Below are 14372 nucleotides of genomic sequence, written 5' to 3'. Positions count from 1 at the left end.
AGTACAGTGTAAAAAAAAAAAAAAAATGTATGTCCAAATCTAGATATTAATTACCGCCCTAATCACTCAGCCCTAGTGTAACAAAGTTTGGATGGCGCATGGAAATTCTGTATCTCATAAACATTATGTCTGTTTTTTGCTTCGGCTACCTCCAACTGACCAGTTTAAATAACTGAAAATAATCAATAAAGACCTAAAATAACCTGTTATTTTATACATGTCAGAGAACATATTTACTCTTATTTCCAATATATGAATGATCATGCAAAGTATAAACTGCTGCTCTACAAAATAAACTCCAAGATCAAGCAATTCAGCAGCAGCCAAAACCACACAGGATTATGTAAACAGTATGTGGAACAAGCGCACTAAAATTGTTATTCTCACCACTATATAGTATGCAGTTTGCTACTGAATGCAATAGCATTAGCATGAATGATTTAGCACACCATTTGGCTAACTTGGTCAAATGTGTAATTTCAGAATTAAAGTCTTACATTAGAAAAAGGTCGGATTTCCCCAGAATCACTGGGTGTTACGCGGTAACACACCCAAGGACAGGACGCAGATCTTTTTTGGAAGACACAGGACCGGCTACATCTGGTGTAAAGCTAACACAGTTATTCCACAATAAGAATAAGAATGTTTATGCTGAAACATGGTGGTGGAATATGCTTAAAAGCTTAAAAATGTGGCAGAATTTAAGCAATTTTGCAAAGAAAACTGTGCCACATCTGTTTCCACATCAATATGAAATACTGACCTTTGGTTGTCTGAACTATTGATTGCAGTAATTGCTTCTTAAGGTGGTTTATCCAGGTATTAGGCTTAGAGGACAGCTTCCTTTTCACATGGGTGATCCACCCAACAGAACTCAAGGAAGATAAGCAGCCAGGCTATTTTCTGTATGGTAAAATAAACAGTTTGGTGTTCTTAGAATGGTGTCCATGTAGCTAGTCTAGCTCCAACAACAATGCTGTGAAAATGAACTGAAGCACTTGATGTGTTTGTAGGACTTGATTCTTGCTGCACCTTCCATACATGACAAGCAGAACATAGAAGGTGCACCAAGAATCCAGGGTTCGAATCCTCAGTGGTGCTATCAGCCGATCGGGCATCTACATACAAACATGATTGGCTATATCTTGGGGGGGGCTACAACAGCTTTGCATTCTGTTCTTGGGTGTTACTGCATTGGGAAACCAGGTCCACCACCGGGATAGATGGTAAACCATGAAACTGAAATAAAAAATGTTTTATATTATAGTTCGGATGCATCAAGATACGATTAAGCATCTTAAGCACAATTTTAGTTGGTAAAATCAGTGGTATTATTTAACTAAGCTATTTAAGAGGTATTCATCATTTGGAAAATACCAGTACATTTTGAGCTTAGAGGTCCTTTAAAGATTTCCGGATTTTTCCAGCCCTACTCAGTTATTCATGTAAGTTGTTTACGTTAACCTACAAGTACAGATTAGTGACACAGTTAATGATTGCTTAACATTGATCAGTAACTTGCATGTATATTGCACGTATATTGGACTGAGTAAAAGGTTCACTGTTTATTCCCTAAATAGATCTTAAAAAAATATTCGGAGCCTCTTGTGTAACTCCACCACGTACTCTGTTACGGAACGGTAGCATGCGCACACGCGACCAAAAAGTGTGAGTGAATCCCCTTTCCGCTTTCCACAGTATTTTGTACTTCTGAACAGGGTCCCTCTGATTCATGTCTGATCCCAGCAGTCTGCACGCAAACACATATACGCACATATGCATATACACAGCCTAAGTCTTCCCTTAAACGGGCCTCCGTACGGGGATCGAGTCAAGGCCTCACTGCTTCTTTCTAGAGTTACAAAAACACCATTTAGACTCATATTCTCAGTCTCAAAATGAACATTAGTACAATAACATACAGTTATAGTATGTATAGAATGGCTTCAAAAACATGCAAATCCAGGCATTAGCTTTACAGTTTTACAAGACATACAAGTCAATGATTAAAAAACAGGTTTTGTTTATAAAACAGATTCAGTTCAAATGAAATTTTAATTTATATAATTTTACTGTTATGATTTTGGCTACTAATTTACCTAAATGTTTATTAAAATAAGGGTATACTTAGTCTGTATAATGTGAGAAATATGACAGCACAATAATATTATTATGTACCATTAAACTGTTTGTCTGTGAAGGTTTTGAAGAAAGTGGCCACACAATGTTTGCAAATAAGTACAAGAATTCCATATTTTAGGCTTTTCACCACTGAAAAGTACCGCTTTTTGTAAACAGGCCTGTTGTAAACCATAGCCGGGTAATTGTTATACCAACTATTGTGGTTAACATTTGTTTGTTTTGGTCACATAACTATTGTTTTCTGTGTTACATTATAATTTGTTCTACTGAATCTGACGTAGATTGTAATAGCTCATTCCGCTTTATTAAGAGCATCTACAAATAAACATGAACAATAGCTGGAACACATGAAATATATTACTGACACACAAAAAGTTAAACAATGGAAACTGTGATCTGAAGGAAATCTAGCAAATATTTTGTTAATAAGTAGTACATTAAGAAAAATCATATTAAATCATATTGTTATTAAAATCAATTAAATAACACAATTAGCTTTTTTGCAATATTTGCAATTTGACAATTATGTGTCAATATCAGGGTTATTAATGTATTTATTGCAAAAAAAACATTTTTATTTATTGAAAAACTTCTAAACCAACCAGAAAAAAACAACTGGTTTTCTCAGCCATTGTAAATTTAATAAGGGCATCTAAGCATTTTATATGTAAACATCTAAATTAAATGTCATAATTAATTTATTAGATAACTAATCAAGCTGAGCAAGTTATGCTTAACATCCAAACTCATCACTTTTATATAATTTATTTTATTTATTATCTAGCTAGTAAAGATGAGGCAGTAACTGAAGTTGTTGTTCATATAGAGAAGTAATATGTAATTAAATAATACATGTCATGTATTTATTAAGTCATTTTAAACATAAATGAAAAGACAAAAAGGCCTGTCACACTATTGTCCCTGTAATCATTTTAGAAGAAAATCTGAGTTATACCAACACACACACTAACACATAAACCAGCGAGCTAAGAGAAACAGAGCACAAGAGAAAGAAGAGAAGGGAGCTGGAATTTCTCCAGACTATCAAAGTTAATCCTGTTACTTCATCTTACGCTCATTCACATCAAATCACACTCCATTATTTCTGCTATAAAAGAGCATACGCAATGGTATCAATTGAATTGACACTGATTGTATTAGTCACACTCGCTTATACACACACACTCGCTGAATAACACCGCTGTATTTCAGCGTGATAGATCAGCGAGGCAACACAAACACGGTACCAGCTGAAACAGAGCCTGGTGCCTCACACAAAATGACAGCAATCATCACTAATCTCGCACAAGATAACGGTGTGTGGCCATGAGCGTAGGGTCTTATTTTATCAGTGTGTTGTCAGCGACAGAAATTGTTTATGTCCGCTAACACGTCTGTTCTGGGACAATAGAGAAAATAAACACACCATGTGTATCAATCAATCAGATTCAGCAACCTGCAGTAATACAATACACACATTATATGGAACTAAAATACAGTACTTGTGCAATAAACACTAAATCACACTAAAGTCACACTAAAATTACACACAAGCAAAGTAATCTCACATGGTATTTATTTGTAAAATTCTAAAGCTTGTCTTGATGTATTACTAATATCATAATTAAGAACAAACAGCTGTAAAAATTGGCTAAGAAATTCCATCTGAAAAAAAAAAATTACAAAATCTGATTGTGTTAGAATGGCAGCACAATCCTCTAAAAAGTAACGAGAAATGGCACACTGAAGTGGGTGAGGGTGAGTCACAAATCAGCAGTCTGAACTCCTGTGTAAGAGAGATCTGTAGCTCTGCTCTCAATACAAAACAACCACCAGCTGTTGTGATACTCTTATAATCTGCTAATATCTTCTAGTGTCTACTAGAGACAAGTGGTTATGGTTTAAGGAAAGGTCTAACAAAACAATTACAATAACTTAAAAAAGGAATTAACCATGTAGGCCTTGGTTATTCCTGTATATTGTCCAGGTGAGGATCTACAGCACTTTAACACAATGCAGTTACAATAGTAAGCAAAAACATTAAGACCAACCGCCTGATATGCTGTAAAAACAGCTTTAACCCGCCAAGTCCTGGACTCCACAAAACATTTGAAGAAGTCCTGGGGAATCTGGTACCACAACTTTACCAGCAGGTACTTTTTTTTGGGTGGATCATCCTGCATCCTGGTGCCATCTTTTCTGTGGGTACAGGATGCACCAGGATGTGCCTGGATGACCACATGATCCTAAAGAAAACAGGATTCATCTGACAAGTCAACCTTCCTCCATTGCTTTTATGTCCAGTTCCAATGCACGTCTGGTCACTGTGGGAGCTTTCGACAGTTTGACCTTTTGCAACTACACAGCCCCTTACACATAAGGGTTTAACGCACTGTGTGGTGTGACACATTCACCTTATCGTCAGTATTCAAATTACTTGCAATTTGCGTGTTAGGGTGGCACATTGGTCTAATGGGATCTCAAACTTAAATCTCTGTGCTATTGACCTGGCAGCTATCAGGCACAATTGGCAGTGCCTGAGGAAAGTAGTTAGACATAGTTCCTCAATGCTTCTGCAAATGCAACCTGTGCTGGCTGGTCGAGGTGCCTACACAAGGGGTGGATAATCTACAAATAGCATAGTGTGTTTCTCTATATGTGATACGGTTCTCTGTGAGTCTAAACCCTTGGGAGGTAAACAGAAGTGACAGGCTAGTAGACATGTTGTGGGCTGTGACTCTCCTAGTTAAAAATTGGGGAAGAGGGTTGCAAGAGGTTGAGGAGTTACAGTTGGGGAATTGGAAATTATTATATTTGATACAATTTTGAGAAAATGGGAAAACTCCTACAGCAATCCCAAAATGTAACTAGCCCTTTGATGGTTTATATCCTTTGTGTTAATGAGTCTTAGCAGCCCAACAGCCTATTGACAGTTCAAGTCTTGTCTGTCATCAAACCACAGTTGGTGGGGTCTCACCACAGCTGCCCATATGCAGACCTTGCTGTTTGTAGATACCTAACCTATCGTCTGTGCTTATGTAAATCGCTCAGGTCTGCCTATATCTGCTACATTCAACAGGTGTACAATGCCACCAGCCCAATGTCTGATATATAGTATATGTGACCGTGAAATGAACAACTGTTTAAGAGATGGTCCAAATGTTATGGCTCATCAGTGTAAATTAGATTTACAAAGGAATTAGTTCATTCATTGTCTGTTTTACCACGCTTTATCCTGGTCAGGGTCACTGTGGGTCTGATTCATTGGCTGACAGGTAGAAAACACCCCATCAGATCATCAGTCCATCACAAAGCAATTAGTATATCAGATTTACTTAAATATACTGATATATAATAGTAGTGTGGGCATGTCAGCTTTATCAACGAGTAGAAATAAAGAATCCCCAGCTATACAGACTCCCTGGAATACAGTTTTAATTATTTATAAAATAACTAGATGCTGGCAGATAGACTAAATATTTGTTTTAAGGTTTAGCAACCTCAAATGTGTTTAAGACTAGACAGGGAAATAAAACACAGCAAAGAAACCAATTACAGGTGTGGATTTCTCCTCGACTGCTGTAGTAACAATTCTAGAAATTATTTATGTCCACTATCAGGCCGGTCAGACCCACTGGCATGTTAAACACAATGTGTTTAATAATTATTACAATTTAATACCTGCAGAAATAAAAAATAATACCTAAAAAACCTGAGGATATGCCAAACCCACTCCCAAACACAGTATATATGTAATAACACTGCAGATAAATATTTGATAATAACCACACTGAAGCTGTTTACATCCACTAACAGACCTGTACTGCATTCACTGACATTTTAAACACATTATGTGTACTACTTTTTCACAAATTTAACAACCCCTAGGAATTAAATATATATTCAAATAAATCAATAAAAAATGCCTTCACACTTATAGCAACAAATGTGTGTTCAGAGACAAACAAATCACTTGTAAGAAAAGCTCAACAACATTTGCCTGGAACATTAAATCACATGTGAAATACACCACATACAAAACAATACAAATTAAAATAGTTGAACATACACAATCAGGAGATAATATAAGGCCAAACCCAACCCAACCAAAACAACTATGTTTTAGTGCAGCAATATTGCTCTGAATATCACAAGCTATACCACCAACAGGCTTCTAGCAGAGCCAGAAACATGTAAACATACTACACACTTAAATCATGCAAAGAAAGATTTAAAAAAAAAAACACACTTTTTCATTTTAAATACTCATGTAAATATGTGTAATAATCAATAACCTCACAACAACACTAGACACTAATTCACTGTTATTACCAGTTAATAACAGCAAACCTCTTCATTCAATAAATAAAAAATACAGCAAAAATAAATAAGTGAACTTAACACAGCAACGATTGTTCACGTTTACTGTTACTGTTACCCAACACAGGGAAGGAAAAACTGATGTAATGATTCTGTTATTCACATTGTCCAAGTAAGGATATATTTTACCAGTATTGGTAACAATGCTAAGATTAACCTTTATTTAACTTCACCTGCTTTAAGAATTTGCTAATATTTTATGGAATCCATTATTTTATCAGCACATTCAATGTTATCTGTGCTGCTAGCTGCCACACAACCACAACAGGATAATAATAGGGTAACAGCTCCACCCTCATGCTTAACAGTTGACAAGATGTTCTTTTAATCAAATCACCCTGTTCAAACATACCTTTGGTAACTGTGGCCAAAAAAACTCAATTTATAAGTTATCAGCTTACAGCTCTTGCTTCTGAAATGCTCTGGATCAGATGTTGACAGTTCTGGTGAGGTTACATCTGTCTATCTATCTATCTATCTATCTATCTATCTATCTATCTATCTATCTATCTATCTATCTATCTATCTATCTATCTATATACATATATAAAGACAGATTTGTAATAAGTGTGTGTTATTCTTGCAATGGTTTCTGTACACACAATTAATAATTAAATTATATGTTTATTTTAAATAATTGTCTTTAGACTGGAATGAGCAGGAATGAGTTTGTATGTGATGTTTTGTGATGAATTGCACTCGTGCAGGATGTTGTGCTTATTTGTTTCTGAAACAGAATCTGTACCTACCTTGGTTTTGATTGTTATTAATACTATTTTCTATGTTTATTTATAATACTTAGAGTAATTAATATAAAAAAATATTACATAATACATTTAATAATCTATTCATAATTTAGACTTTTCATAGCTCTTTAAACTATCACTTTCAACTTACACAAGTATAATCTTACAAAAATGCCAAAGATGAAACAAAGAAATAACTATCAGTAACATTTTATTAACTCAGTATACAAACAGATTTGATTATATATAACTTTAATAAATAAGGGCCAATAACGTTAACTTATGAATGTTATTAAGAAAACATGATGCTTTTTATTCTCCTAAAATGAGTCAAACATTATTGGAATTATAAGGAATCACATCAAGAATGTGCAGATCAGTTTGCGTTGTCAGATTCAGTTATTACACGTGTTTACATTTTATGTGAGCATAAGCATATTCATTTCCTCGATTAAACACTCAGTCACCTAATAGTGTGTAAGAAAGTTTAACATTTAATTAGATTTTAGAAATACAGTCTTGTGCAAGTTTGAACCCCTGTTTAAATTCTGTGCTTTAAATTAAGTAGACACATTATCTACAGAAAACAAACATGCACTTTTGTTTTCTGCTAATCTTACAGGACAATTTTGATTATTTGTTGAATTTAACAAATTTTTTTTGGGGGGGGGTGAAAACTATATAAAACATTAAATATTAAATGTGCAACAAATGTTGCTTGAGTCTTAAATTCAGCAAAGAAACAGTGACTTCGTTAATATGTGCAAATGTTTGTTAACTGTCAAGGATGTTTTTTACTTATTTTCACAACTAATGTGGAATTTGACCAGGGGTGTTCAATATCCAAATTCTGTATCCTGTCAAGGTGATTAATTGCACTCTGTGCAGGGTGTTGTGCTTATGTGTTTCTGAAACAGAATCTGTATCTAGCTTGGGTTTGGTTGTTTTTAATATTATTTTCTATGTTTATTTACAATACTTAGAGTAATCAATATACTGAAAATACCTTTAATAATGCATCCATACATAAGACATTTCATAGCTCCTTAAACTATTACTTTCAACTCACACAAGTTTAATCTTACAAAAATGCCAAAGATAAAACAAATAAATAACTATCTGGAATTTTTTTTATGAACTCAGTTTATAAACAGATTTAATCATATATAACTTTAATAAATAAGGGCCAATGAGGTTTACTTACAAATGCTATTAAGAAAAAATGCTGCTTTTTAAAATGTGTTACTTTTGTGCTTTAAATTGAGTAGACACATTATCTACACAAAACATGCACTGTTGTTCTGCTAATCTTAAAGGACAATTTTGACGTATTTGCTGAATGTAACTATATAAACTATATAAAACATGAAATATTACATGTGCATTAAGTGTTTATTAATAATATGTGTCCATTAATATGTGCAAATGTTTGTTAACTGTGGATGTTTAAGGATGTTTAACAATGTTTCAGGGCAGTGATAGCTCAGTGGTTAAGGTACTGGACTAGTAATCAAAAGGTTGCCAGTTCAAGCCCCACCACCGCCAAGTTGGGCCCCTGAGCAAGGCCCTTAACCCTCAAATGCTCAAAATTGTGTTCAGTCATAACTGTAAGTAGATTTGGATAAAAGCATCTGCTAAATGCTGAAAATGTAAATGTAACTTATCTTATATATATATATATATGTGTGTGTGTGTGTGTGTGTGTGTGTGTGTGCGCGTGCGTGCGCGTGCGTGTGCGTGTGTTGTCGCAGCTGCAAATGGCTGCAGGAAACCGCCAACGAGTAAGAAACAGCGCAAACAGGATCAGGAATAGCACATAAAACGTTGCATTAATTCTTACCTGGGTTGTTTTTTGCATGTCTTTCAGAGGAATTGGAGTCCTGAGGTATTTTCTGTTCGAGGCTTGAATCAAGCGTTCAGCACAATCCAGCGTCCGCGCGTTCATGAACCTAAAAACAAACGCGACGGGACAATTGAAAGTTTCTATATTTACGCCTCGGTGTCTGTAAAAATGCGTGCTGGAATATAAACCACAGCGCGGTGATTGTGAGATTGTAAGATCCCGACACTGGGGACTAAGCGCAGGTCTGGGCTTTTTGAAGTTAAGCGTATTTCGACTCGAGCAGGTTTCCTAACATTAGCACATTAGCAGCTTTTGTTTGCGGTCGCAGTGTGCGCACATGAGCGCTCGACTTAACTGAGCTGCGCGATTCCTCCCTACATCACTGCAACTTTCGATTCCCGATTCACCCCGACCTTGTTTTTACTCGCTTCAGTCCAGTGAAACTTGGGAGGAAACCTCTCGGTCGTGCGTTTCTTTTCTGGGGCGAGAAGTTGGCGCCAGCTAGCACATCGAGGCACGGGGGGGGAAGAAAACCCGCCTACCACCAGAGCGCTGGAGCCCGGAGGATTGAGCTCGGTGGTCGGTGCGCCTCCGGTTTCTCTTCCTCGATTATTTCGAAAAACGAGCGACGATCGGGTCAGTTTTTGTGTCGGTTGTCTTGAGGCAGAACGAAACTTTGCACTTACCTCGTCGGGACGATGAACTTGGACCCAGAATCGCTGTGCTCGGTTGTGTTTTCGCCCCGTCTTGGTTTTTTTTTCTCCGCACTCGGCCTAGTTTTCGCTTATAACAGATTTAAGACGCGAATCGGCGGCTTGGCTTGTGTGCCACCCATTGACTATTCGATTACGTTCGACGCTTGATAACTCGTGTCCAGGACGAGGACGAGGACGACTCCCACATCCTACATACACACTCACACAAACGTACAATCGTACACACACACACTAGCTCACACACAGAAGGGGTGTGTCGTGACGTCACGCTGCCAAGAGGTAAACAACCCTGGCCGTGTGAGGAGCATGAAAGAATTGCCATCAGGTTTATTTTGCCAGGCAGGGGAATTGGGTATGCGGTTCTCCTAATATAGGCATTGGCATTATGGGCTCCACTTTACAATCTGATAGCTTATATCATGTTTGAATGAAATTCATAGCATAATTAAAATACCCCATTCGTAATTAATGTTGTAAGAAAGGTTGCCAGGTCTTTTCCCTGTCATTGCAGGTTTGGGGGAAAAGGTGATTGAAGCATTGGATCACTCACTGCCATATTCCGCTACTCCACTATGCTGAAAAATCCAGCTAAAACCAGCTTATGATAGTACTTGGTTGTCTATTTACAAACAAGATAAAACAAAAGCTCTGCTGTCGATCAGATGAGGCAGCGGTTCATTAGCCCACCACTGCTGAGATCCGGATTTGAATCTCAGCAGTCCTATCGGCTGGCTGGCAGACACGATTGGCTATGTCTCAAAGGAGAGAAGGGTGGCCGAAGCACTGCGATGAATTGCCCTGTCCAGGTATTGCTCCCTTGCGTCTATGTTTCCCAGTCAAACCGGGCCCACCGCAACCCTGACCAGGATAAAGCGGTTAATGAAAATGAATTGAATAATTAAAATGTTTCAAATCCAAAGTAACCTTATAAAAGCACATTTTATGTACACATTTGATTTTAATATCAGCTGTATTAAATAAATGGCTTTCTTTTGTAGACCAGCTAAAAACAGAGATATACAAATGAAGAGTTAGGGAACAGTGTTGTTTAATGCCTATGCAATATTCAAATCAATAATTGGAGTATATTTCTTATGACTTTTTATGAATAAATAAACACACCTTTTAAAATGTACACTTTCCTAACACTTTTTGGCTTTGGATCAGAGCATCTCCGGATTGGCAGGTCTTATTGGGTGTTCCCAGCAGGCAGTGGTTAGTACCTACCAAAAGTGCATTGTTGCAGACCAAGACCAACCCATCATGTCAATGATATTTCCATGATGGCAGTGGCATTTTTTCAGCACAGTAATAAACCCTGCCATGCAGCAAACAATGTTCTTGAGTGTTTTAAGAAACGTGACAAAAGGTTCAATGTGTCGAATTGGCCTCTAAATTCCCCCAGATCTTAATCTGATTGAGCGTCAAGCCTGATAACTGGAGGCCCGCCTTGCAACTTACAGAATTTGCTGCTAACGTCTTAGTGCCAGATACCACAGGACACCTTCAGAGGCTGCACAAGGGGTACATACACAATATTAGGCAGGTGGGTTTAAAGTAGTGTTACAGGATCAGTGTTTTATGTATACACCGATCAGCCATAACATTAAAACCACCTCCTTGTTTCTACACTCGCTGTCCATTTTATCTGCTCCACTTACCATATAGAAGCACTTTGTAGTTCTACAATTACTGACTGTAGTCCATCAGGACCACTGTGTACCCCCACAGGACCACTAGAGCAGGTATTATTTGGGTGGTGGATCAGCACTGCAGTGACACTGACATGGTGGTGGTGTGTTAGTGTATGTTGTGCTGGTATGAGTGGATAGGACACAGCAATGCTGATGGAGTTTATAAACACCTCTCTGTCACTACTGGACTGAGAATAGTCCACCAACCAAAAATATCCAGCCAACAGCGCCCCATGGGCAGCATCCTGTGACCACTGATGACCAACTCAAACAGCAGCAATAGATGAGCGATCGTCTCTGACTTTACATCTACAATGGACTAACTAGGTAGGAGTGTCTAATAGAATGGACAGTGAGTGGACACGATATTTAAACTCATACTGGCACAACACACACTAACACACCACCACCATGTCAGTTGTCACTGCAGTGCTGAGAAGGACTACAGTCAGTAATTGTAGAACTACAAAGTGGTTCTATATGGTAAGTGGAGCTGATAAAATGGACAGTGAGTGTATAACAAGTAGGCGGTTTTCCGGTTTTCATGTTATGGCTGGTCTGTGCCAATATATATATATATATATATATATATACATACATACATATATGTGTGTGTGTGTATTAATTAGATTTTGGGCCCATTTATTTAAAGAACACATGTTGGATAAATAGGCCTAGGTCACAATTAGCATTCCCATGTGTTAGGCAGGGTTGAATTCAGGGTTAAAGGGTAAATTCATGCTAAAACAGAAATTGCTCCCTTTTTTATACAATAGCAATGACAGTTATTTGAATGCCTGAGCTAAATCCTATGAGGTGTGTCAGCATACTTTTAGCCATGTAGTGTAGATGTACGTCTGTCAGTAAGTTGGTGGTCCTGTGAGACTGAACGAGAAATGAAACACTTTACTAGTGTGATCACGTTAGTCTCACTGTATGGGGTGAATCTAAGAAGAAGCGTGTTTATGTGCAGGTCAACATGTATGTATATGTGCATGTATTTGTGTGTGTGTGTGTGTACATGTGTGGTGAGGTTACATCAAGGACAGAGCTGTTCAGTTGGCCTAAGTGTCGAAGAATGAGGTAAATGGAAAAAAAGAAAAAGCTGATGTGTTGGAATGAGAGGAAGAGGCCACACAGAAGCATGCGCCATAGTAAGAGTGGCATTGTGTGTGGGGGGGAAGGGAGGCTAGTAGCTCTCAGTTATCCTGTTTCCATCTGTCCACATTACATTGTGCACTGACTGTTGTTTGGAGCTGTGTATGTTTATGGTTAAGAATACTTCAGTCTTTTTTAAACTAATCTTCATTAAATACTACCCTGGAGGACACATGCGTATGGGCTTAGCATAGTGTTTTAATAATGACAGCCTGGATATATTGGGTGTGCTATCTACAGTCTGCCCCACAGTTCTGAAAACGTATGTATCAACAACAATAACCTTTTTCCTTTCCCTCTTTCTAGTAATGGTTTTGGTTAATCTTAAAATAATAAATGTTTAGTTACTAGGTTATCTGGGTTTCAAATGAGAGTTAAGGTTAGATTTGGTCGAAGATCCATTTGTTTGTTTTCTTTACTGTCTGAGGTACTGTCAAAAATCTTTGCCAGCACCAAAGTTCAAAGGCGTTGAGATACTACCAGTCTTGTTTTTTATTGTCTAGCTTTCACAATCATAGAGAACCACATAAAAGCTTAAAGTCTAGACAATTCTGATCTTTGTTTGAATAGTTACATTATAATAATAGGATTTTAGAGAATGAACACACACACTTATAAAAGATTTGAGTACTTCCATAAACAATTCCGATAATAACCCAAAAAATGCAGGTGTCCGCTTCATTATGGTGAATGTCCAAAACATTGGCTTAATCAGCAACAACAAAGGGCAGCAAAGGCACATTTTACTGAACCTGAAGTTGACATGTTACAGTTTCTCCCAAATGTTGAAACACATTTCCAGAAACAGTGGCTCGATTTCTCAAAACTCTGAATAACAGAGTTATTCACTGTCACAAATCTCCAGCAAAATAAAACACGGCACTCAAAACGATGTACTCTCCTCTCAGAACTGATTCCCTTCATCAAAACAACACACACAGCTTCCAAATGCTTATCTCTTACAGAGCATCAAATGAACACTGACGTGATAGATTCAAAACGCAACCATGTGTTCAAAGTGTTTATATTAGAATGCATCAAAAATGTGTGGAAATAAGTTTCCTTTTTCTAGTTTTGGTGAAGTTTAGGGTTTTTTGTCTTACAATAAAAAAAATATAATAAAAAGCATTTACAAATATTACCTATTTTACATAGTATGTAGCAAAACTCAATGAGAAACATTCAATCTACAATCAATACACAGATACAAATGGGTTACTGCAGTACATTTGGTTCAGCTGAAGTATAAACAAAAAAAAAGGAAAATACAATTAAACAGATCACTCAGCATCTCGCCTTTGATCCAGGTCAGGCCAAAGGACCTCATTCACATTGGCTGCAATGTTCTCCTTGACCAAGCAGTGGGTGAAAAATGCCTGGCACGGCATATCCATCCCTGGCATTCATCTATGTGGCTGTCACATGCCTCCTCCGTTTCCTGGAGTAGTGTTTGTGGGGTCTGCGTTTGTACACTTTCCATCTACTGGATTTAGAAATGGGGAATATGCTGGAAGGTCCACGACTACAAAATGTGGGTTGTTGGCAAACCAATCATAGACAAGAATGAGGTATAATGTGTCTTGAATTAGCACCAGCTGAGGATGAAACAGGTCTCTGACCAGTACCAGTATCAGTACTCTTTTATCATATAAATGATTGAAGTGTTTGTCCAATCGAGTTTGCACAGGTGCAA

At 37.4% G+C, this 14372-nt stretch overlaps 1 protein-coding gene across 1 annotated transcript in view; it reads right to left on the bottom strand.

Moving 5' to 3' along the window:
- vdrb (vitamin D receptor b) overlaps positions 1 to 10013 on the bottom strand; it is a 53004-nt gene extending 42991 nt beyond the window's left edge. Inside the window, exons 1-2 of the mRNA XM_062997039.1 lie at positions 9798 to 10013; positions 9109 to 9217 (exon numbers count right to left, since the gene is read on the bottom strand). The gene's annotated coding sequence lies outside the window, so the exon portion shown is untranslated. The remainder of the gene's footprint in view (positions 1 to 9108; positions 9218 to 9797) is intronic.
- Positions 10014 to 14372: the final 4359 nt, after the last annotated feature.

This window comes from Trichomycterus rosablanca, chromosome 6 (genome assembly GCF_030014385.1).
Source record: "Trichomycterus rosablanca isolate fTriRos1 chromosome 6, fTriRos1.hap1, whole genome shotgun sequence".
Lineage (NCBI taxonomy): Eukaryota > Metazoa > Chordata > Actinopteri > Siluriformes > Trichomycteridae > Trichomycterus > Trichomycterus rosablanca.
Note: the sequence above shows the minus strand (reverse complement) of the source record. Positions and strands in the feature narration are given on the sequence as shown.